The sequence below is a fragment of the Bos mutus genome, chromosome 5, assembly GCF_027580195.1.
Source record: "Bos mutus isolate GX-2022 chromosome 5, NWIPB_WYAK_1.1, whole genome shotgun sequence".
NCBI lineage: Eukaryota > Metazoa > Chordata > Mammalia > Artiodactyla > Bovidae > Bos > Bos mutus.
The window spans coordinates 51896263-51903684 of record NC_091621.1 but is presented as its reverse complement, the minus strand read 5'-3'; the positions used below and the strand labels follow the sequence as shown (position 1 = coordinate 51903684).

Genomic DNA, 7422 nt, shown 5'->3' with positions numbered 1-7422 from the left:
AGAGCACTCTCTACTAGGTGATTTGCATGCATGCTGCTGGGCAGTGACTTTAACTGTTAATTGAGGTTTCTCTCCCTGAGCAATCTTATACTAGATGTCTTTTGACACTTGTATCATGTACTGCAGAGCTGCCCTTGAGTGCAGTAGTACACATTTCACTCCTTAGCATTCTCCTAGTATTTATTTGTTTTTGTTTGTTTAGAATTTATAAACAAAGAAGAATTATCATAGCAGGTACTGTATGCATAAATGTTATGCATGTATGTTCTGTGTATCCTTGATGTCAATAATGGAAAAGTTTGTTTATTTAGTTCCTTTTTTTATTTCATCTTTGTTTTTGAGGAACCAAACTGTAGCTTTATCTGTGTGGTTTGACATGAAATCAAATAAATCTGTATCTTTTCTGAACATGAGAATATTCACCTTCTTATTTATTCAATAATTCACTTATTTTCAGTGTTTCATTCAGGCACCAGTTAGTCATTGCCTGCAAGTACCAAGCAGCCTTCAAAGTGCTAGAAATATAAATGAACAATTTATAGTCCCAATTGTCAGGAGACCAGGTTTATTATGGGAGGCAGATAAAGCGATCTAATTCTGTCACATAGAGTGCCATGTCAGAGACATATTTGGTTTGATTAGAGGCACTGAGACTTTTCCAACTTAGCCTGAGTGTTTTAGGAAAAGTCCCTCAGAAGTGGTGTCTGACAGTTCTATAATGGTATTGATTTTGACATCAACTCCATCTGAGGCTTATTTTATAGGCAATCTCATTTCAAGAAATTCTATAAACAAAGAGCTGATAGCCTTTGAATTCTATTTCAGGAGGATTTTTTTTTTCTTGTCCTATATTCATGCTTTAGGATGATATTGAGAAACAAGAATTGAGAGGTACAGTTACTAAGGGAATGAACTCCTATCTACCTCTTGTGTTTTCAGGGGAAGGCAAGGGAGAGCCCCTTGTAAGTGACTGTACAGTTCAGGTCTTCTTTTAAATTTTAAGGTAAATATATTTATACACATGGTCAGTGGAAAAAGTAGTTCAGTAATGACAGTAATTATCATAAAATACCATCCTATTTAAATCACCCAAAGCACTGGCAAATAATTGATTTTTAGAAACTGAAATCTAACACTTGAATTAGTCATTATAATCATTTGAAAGTTCATACCAATTATTGTCCTTGACTTCTAGATGAAAATAGATAATTTTCAGTACCATGCAGAGATCTTTTTATTTGTCCTTGGTTCTAGTGTTATGTTGCCCTCAGTGATCATTTCATATGTTCACTTTCCAGCACCTTGTTCAATATCTTTGCTCATTTATTCTAGACACAATAGAGGAAATTGAGTGTGAACCATCTCGCGTTTCTGCTGTCCACACATACAGACGTTAATGCTGGAGTTCCTTTCTTCCAGTCTCTGCTGATAATGGTTCCTTCATGTCCTATTCAAGTTAACCCACCCCAGGTTGGATGTTGATTCCTCTCCCTCTCCTACTCCTGGGACTGTACCGTGTCAGTTATCTCTTCTTGCAAAAGCCTTAAGCTATCTATTTTTTTTGCTTCTGACTTTTTCTAGCATATGAACCATCTTTTTCATCCTAACAAAAATCAACAACAAAAATCACTTAACCCTAGAAACATGCCTCTGGCTAAGATCCAGTTGTTGTTTTCTTTTTTTTCCCCATTACTTCTTCAGAAAGCTTGTCTACTTTTGCAGTGTCCGTTTCCTCACTTCTGGTAATGCCTTATCCCACTACAATATGGCTAAAGTCCCTGTTGATTGTCATAATGCCAAACTCAATATTATAAAAATGAAACTTTCTTTTAAATTTGGCACCATTGATCATTTTCACAATTAATTATATTTTTTGTCCTTGAAACTTTATTTACTTTGTTTCCAAGGTAACTTCACATAAACTATAAACCATTACCATAAAACATTATCCATAAAGGCTACTGTAGTAGCCTCTCAACTCTTCTGTAATTTTTAAGGCCCACATGTGTCATCTCCTGAGGTACAGGACTAATCTAACTGAAATACAGAGCTTAACCAAATAATTTCCCTGATTAAATCAATCTGAGACTCCCGTGACCTAAAGGGTAAAATTTGAATACCTGAAAAGGTAAAGGTCAGATCCCTCTGGATCTGACCTCGACACTCTCTTCAGCTTCAGCATCTTGTTTTCTTATATTTTTGAGTCTTAACTTTAGGTGCTTTCATCCTTTATTTACTATTTTCCTCAGTCAACCACTCTCCTGAATGACCTTATCTACTCGGAGTTTTTATCTTTTTGGTAAAAACTTCATAATTACCTAAAATTTACCATGTCAAAACTGAAATGATTCTTTTCCATCTAAGTACGTTCATTTTTTTTACTTGTGTAAGTTATGTAAGGTAAATTATTGTTATAAGAAACAAACAGCTAATTAAACACAATGAAGTTCAATACAGGGCCTGTAATGAAGCTTTGCTTCTTAGAGTCACTCAGGGATGCAGTCTCCTCTGTCAAGTGCTGGGGTCTTGTAATACTTTTTCAAAAACCTATGCATCCAAAAAAATGAGAAAAATAATAGTAAGATTGCAAAAGGTCTGGATGAGTTGAGATCAGAAGTAGCAAACAGAAATTCTAACAATAGTCCACTAGCCAGAACCAAGTCATAAGGCCACTTCAACTGCAATGAAGGCTGGAAAATGTAGTGTGTCCATAAGCCTAGGAGGAAAAGTAAAGGGGGGTGCTGAACACACAGCATCTTCTGTGCTGTAATGGCTGCCTGCCAAGTTGTTTTTTTCTCCTTTACTTCTTGAATAAATTTCAAATGAGCTATCACTTCTATTTTTAACCCAAATAGACCCATTCTAGTGGGTCTGACCTCATCATTTCTCAGAACCACTGCACTAGCCTTCGAACTGCCTTCTGATTTAACTCTTTCTATCATCTACACAGCTGTGGGATTAATAAAATAAAATAAAATTTTACCTATAAAACCCATTATATACAGGGTAGAAATATCATAGAATAGAAAAATAAAGTCCTCCTGCCTTGGAATCTGCATATTTTACCAGCTTCAGTTCTGGATACTCATTGACTTTTACTTGTGCTTGGCCAAGACTGATACATTTCTGGTACCCTGAACACTCCATTCAGTGTTCTTTCTGTTTCCTAATCCGGAACACCTTTCACCTCGCTACTCCATAACACCTCAGGATGGAGTAGCTGCCTCTCATCAAAATATGTATAATCCCTGGCTCATTTATCAATCAATAATTTACTAAATTATACACAACCATCTGTGCAAATGCCTAAATAATTCATTAAACTGTAAGATCCTTGAAAACAGAGGGGGCTGTGTCTCACTTTTCATTCTAGTAGATACTTGGCTAATAGTATTCATCTATAAATATGTCTCAAATTTGTAAATTGCTTATCTTGAAGAGAGACTTACCTTGAAACTCAGTTGCGTTTCCTGTATCCCTTGAACCCTGCTTATTTCTTCCCATTAATTTGCAAAAGACTAGTTCCAGATCTTCCCTAGTCTACTGACTGGAGTGTGATTTTGTATGACCAGAAAATACAAGATAATAATTATTGCTCTATTAAATTCCCCACTCTTTTACTCTGCTTATATGATTAGATATTCTGACATTATGTAAGCATATGACATGAGCAATATGTAATAAGCCCAGGGAAGCCCATCTAAGCATTCTGGAATTGGTCCCTCAAAACAAATCCATTTCCTTTAGCCCATAATTATCTTGTACAATAGATTCTTGCTTGTAACCCCAGCTACCACTTTATGCTCATTCAAGTAACCAGTAATGTCTTACAACCAAGGCTGTTTCATGTTCTAACAATAGATACTTGAAAGATGTGCATTTCTACCACACAGTGGGATCAAGAGTGGAACCATGATAATAATACAAAACAACACAAAGCAATTTAATTGGAGCAACAGAAGAATGTGGGCAGCAATCTAAGTGAAATTTCCTTTTCTTCTCTGAATTCTAAAATCATGGCACCAATTGTATATTATATTTTACAAAGTAGCCAAAACTGTGTAGAAAGTGCTCTCCATCCAGTCTTCCTCCATTAAGTTTTGGCCACATTTCAAAATGGTAGAGCCAAGGCAGCTTCTTCCAATACCTTGATTGACAGCTTTCAAATTATGATTCAGGACCAGGTACATTAGTAGTACTTGTGCCTCACAAGTGAAAATGAAAAGTGCAAGTCACTCAGTCGTGTCCGACTCTTAGCGAGCACATGGACTATACAGTCCACGGAATTCTCCAGGCCAGAATATTGGAGTGGGTAGCCTTTCCCTTCTCCAGGGGATCTTCCCAACCCAGGGATTGAACCCAGGTCTCCCTCATTGCAGGTGGATTCTTTACCAGCTGAGCCACAGGGAACCCCAAGAATACTGGAGTGGGTAGCCTATCCTTCTCCAGTGGATCTTCCCAACCCAGGAATTGAACCGGGGTCTCCTGCATTGCAGGTGGATTCTTTACCAACTGAGCTATCAGGGAAGTACATCAAGTTTCATTAATTAATACCATTGAATTAAGTTGAATTATTGGGAAGAAAGGAATACAAGTGCATGACTTAAAATGTCCAGATGTTTAAATAAATACAGTTTAGGGGTTAAGTATCTAGATTCTTGAATTTGAAGTAAATTTGATACCTTTCCTGATATGTAACGGGTGGATAGAAATTATTAAAATATCTAAATTTAGGAATATTTTAGGAAACTATTATTTACTTTGTGATTCACTTTTAAAGGAATGTTTATTTATTTATTTATTTATTTTTAATTTTTTTAGAGGAAACAAAACTATTTAAATTTTATTTTTAAAGTCTAATTTTAATCCAGACCAAACAAACAAGCCAAAAAGTGAGAAAGCTAATTGAATTAGCAGACACAGATGTACCAAATGTAAAACAGTGGGTTATTAACAGAACTATTTACATGCATATTTACAAGCAATCTTTTTGTACATAAGTTTTAGTTAGTTGGAAAAAGATTTTTGACATAGGTAAAAATATTACTAAGGTAGGGCTGAGGTTATAGTAAAACCACATTATAGTGAAAGTATTAGAAAAGTGGTTCAAGGTTTATCGATTATAAAGCAGATGAAAACTTGAGTGACAAAGACCTAGTAAAATTCTCTAGTAAAAAAGTCAATGCAACTTATGCTATAAAACAAAAATGAGAAAGCCATATAAATGAAGCAGAATAATATTCTAGGTTTTTAGAGTAATGAGGTTAGGTTAAAAAAAAAAATTCTAGAACTGCAACAAATCTTCAGTGAAGATCTTGTTTAGTTGGGAGTTCTTACTTTTTTTTAAAATGCCATTTTAAAAGCCCTTGGTATCAAATAGCATCTGGACATGTAAATCAGTTGTTAATGACATTTCTAAGACTTCAAGTCCTAAAGATATTTGTGATTGTGATTCATATTTGAAACTCAATTCATTGAGACTAAATGTAAACCTAAGTGAAAGCTATAATAATCATATCTAAGAAAGGATGCTACATTTTGCAGTTATATGTATTTCCAGGCAAAGAATTTTTCCCTCAAGAAAAGTAGAATGTAAGGATAAGCTACTAACCAGCTAGCTTTCAACATTTGAAAATTTACTTTCAACATTTTTCATTTTTTTCAAAATCGATTTTATTGCAGCCAAAACAGTGGAATTAACTGTACATAATAAACTATTATATATATATACACATTTTAAGTTATAGGGAATAAAGTTTATTTTGGCAGAGAGTGTTAAATAAAATTAAAGTTGCATACATTAGTAACATAACTCAACATCCTTAATTTGGTATAAGTGTGACACATTTTCTTGCTTTCCTGTGTTCTGCTAAATCACCATAACCTGAACTGCTTTATAAAACGGATATGCTGAAATTTAACTTTACTGTTTTTCGCTACGCTCTGATTCCAAACAAAACTTTTCATAAGCTTCTTCTATCTCTGGGTCCATCTCATCATCAATATCATCCAAATGGATCACCACCCCTGATAAATCTGTTCCATTTTCTTCATAATCTGGAAAAAGTCTTCTCTTTCAAGTAACTCTTGATATTTCTCTTGTAATCTGGATCAGCTGCAGTGAAAGGAACACCATCAGATGTATAAAATGTTGGCTCATTCATAAAATAATTAGGATCATTTTCAGGTGTTGCTTCCCTGTATGTTGAAGCTGCATGGACTCTACCCCAGTTACTTGACCAGAGTTCTGAAGCTTCAAAAAGCATCTGTTTTACATCTCTGCTGCAATTTGCATCTAGGACAACATTTTCAATTCTCTGAATAATTTCTTCCATGTCAGTCTTTCCTTTTTTCCTTCCAGGCATCTTCTAAAACTGACCCTGTCAACTATTAAGTTGTCATCCATAGGATTAGAGAAGAGGGCATTCAGCAACTCCCGAAGACCGGTCTGAAGAATGTCTGCCCTTGTAACCTGTCCATTTGTCCCTTTAATCTCCAGGTTAAGATTTTCTCCCAGAAAGAACAAATGCATGGAATCATTTTCGAGTCACTTCATCCCCTTTGCAGCTTGATCTTTAACTTCAACATCTTTGAAGTAGCAATCCACTCTGTGGGCTAATTGTCAAATGATGGGACAGGTAGTTACAGAGGCATGCTCCCATGTAAGAGAAATTGGGGATAGATGTGGCCTGTTGATAGATGAGTTCCATAAGTTCTTGCAAAGCATCATCTGTTGTAACCCAGCCATTCAGGGTCTCTGCAAACTGTCCAATTTCAGTTTCAAAACTGCCAGGCTGTTCTGTAAGATGATTCAAAAAATCCTGAACATATTCTGATAAAGTAGGATAATCCTCACAGCCGTCCTCATAGGATTCTGTTAATTAGAAGAATAACTTGATGGGTAGAATTAGGGCGTTTACAGACAGCTTGACATTAATACAGGAGCTACAACCACCTGGGGTTTAGCCATTGCTGACTCATGCTTTGTTATCCGGCAACTAGATGGAGCTCTCAGGGCCTCGTTTGTTCCTGCTAGGCCCGGCCTGTGTTCTCTCTAAAGGAATGTTTAAACAGTTCACTGGAGGTGTTCTCCCTAAAGACAACAAAACAGAAGAATGTGTATATAGGTATGTACACACATATATATAATATTATATAGATATTTGATATATATATTACTTCATGTGTCTTTGGAGACTTGAAAAATATATTTTTTTAATTCTATTTGATTATTTAAGAATATATATCAATATAAATACTAACTTTTTCAAATTGTGATTTTGATCATTAAATATTCATTAAGATAAATCTATACTTGGGCAAACAAATAGTATGTCTTTCATAACAAAGGCTAACAAATCCATTTCCAAGGCTATGCATCATACTTTGATCAGTCCTGCTACAAAAATTCTAACATTGGCC

The 7422-nt window shown here is 35.3% G+C and overlaps 1 pseudogene; it reads right to left on the bottom strand.

Moving 5' to 3' along the window:
* Window positions 1-5736: 5736 nt before the first annotated feature.
* Window positions 5737-6973, bottom strand: LOC138987833 (polyadenylate-binding protein-interacting protein 1 pseudogene; annotated as a pseudogene).
* Between the last annotated feature and the right edge of the window lie 449 nt (window positions 6974-7422).